Here is a 2018-nt window from a genome sequence, read left to right as displayed (position 1 = left end):
GCTTTTTCTGTGGACAGCGTTAATTTTTTATGTCCCTCGAAATAATTTTTTAACTTTTTATATACACGTAAATATTTAAAATTGTATACATGTATATTTTAACGCAGTATAATCGTTTTTACACTGGATGTTAACGAATGCCAAAAATGTTTCTTGAAATACACATTAAATTACGCCGACCTGATAACGAGAACAGTTTAGCAGAATGGCCTAGAGCCGAATTTATCAAAAATCAATACAAGAAAATGGCTTCCCTGTTTTGAATCATATACGGGTCATATACGTTAAATTTTTTTTTTAAATACCTAAAATATGTTTATAGGTTTTGAATTTTGTGATGCAGTTGTTACATTATAAAGCGTTATCTTCCATATATATATATATATATATTCAAATATATATATATATATTCAATATATATTCAAATGGTGCAAATGGTTTGAAAAATGTATTGTTAATAATGTATATTGTATATAGTAGGTAAATGAGAATGGCTTATCCGATTTGGCGATTTGGCTCAAAATTTTTTTAAGTTGTTCGTAATTGCCACGAGAAGATTTTTACCGCAAGAAAATGTTGGTAAATTTTTTTTGGATTTTTTTTAATTTCCTGAGAATGTGTTCGTGTAGGGATGTGAAAAATCAAGAAATATGGATGTGTAGGATAAATGTAGCCGACCCGAAATGGTTGGAAAGAAGGCGAAGGCGAAGGCAAAAACAAAGAAGAGACTCAAGAATATAATAATAAAAATATATTTTTGTTTACTATAGGGTTGCTATTGGTTAAACAATTTAGTGTGGGTGAATAAGAAATTAGCAATTTGCTATTATATGTACCAATTTGAAAAACTGTTTCACATTAACAAAGATAGAAATGCGAGAAATTATTATGATTAAATATAATTTTAGTCCTGTATTTCATTATAGCTGTGTTAAAAATATTTAATGGAGCTTATTATGATAGGTAAATCCACAGGAAGTTTTGGACATAACTATAAGTACGCCAGGGATTAAATTACGAATTAAACACAAATTTTGAATCATTTTATAGATTTGGTACCTATTTCTAACGGGCAACCAAGTGCAGAGGGACCAACTAGTTAATTATATAATACGTCAATATGTGTAGTTGAATTAATATCGTTCACTCCACTCAGTCGACTCACATTTACTGTACAACGCAAATCCGGTACAATAAAGGATTTCTGTAAATGTATCACTTTAATTAATCTTGTCAGCTACAGAGTAGATATATACCTACTCTTTAGTATATGTATTATAGTTTAATAATATATATTGTATTATATTGTGTTGGATTTTGGTACGACGATACCCCGATACCATCGTGTGTGATGATGACGATGACGTATATATGTATATATATATAATTTGTGTATGGGGCCAAGTTCAAGGTCAAAACCGTGCACGGACCGCAAAAAGTAATTGTTATACGAGAGCGTTTTATCAAGTTCATTGCACGGGTCGGTAGAATCATATAAGACGTCGTTGTGCTTCAAGTTTGACGAACACGCACATAACGGACCAAAGAATTCGATTTTAGAATAATCGGTCAGATGTCAATACTTGGATGATCGATGAAAAAAGTACAATTTAATATTTGAAATTGCTTTATTGAAATAATAATATATATATATAAATACGCGTATGGGAAATACCAATAAAACGTGACGATTTTTATCATTTTTTATGTTAGCACAATTTATTAAAATGATAGGTACATAACGATCGGCCTCACGGACTTCATTAAAATGCGAATGAAAGGGTTATAATAATTACATAATACGGATAATGTAATATTCTTATAAGGTGTTCACTCAACATTTTTAGAAATCATCACGTATACAAAATTCTCGAATGCTTTATGGCATCAAGTACTAAATGATAATAATATTATACTGCATACGCAAAAGTTCCGACGACTATGCTAAGCATATACCTAGCTGTGTATACAAATAAAAATATCGGGAAACTCATCATAAAAAATAATCATTTGTCCAC

The sequence above is a fragment of the Diuraphis noxia genome, unplaced genomic scaffold (assembly GCF_037042655.1).
Source record: "Diuraphis noxia isolate RWA-SAM2 unplaced genomic scaffold, SU_Dnox_SAM2 contig0002, whole genome shotgun sequence".
NCBI lineage: Eukaryota > Metazoa > Arthropoda > Insecta > Hemiptera > Aphididae > Diuraphis > Diuraphis noxia.
This window is presented reverse-complemented; position numbering follows the sequence as displayed.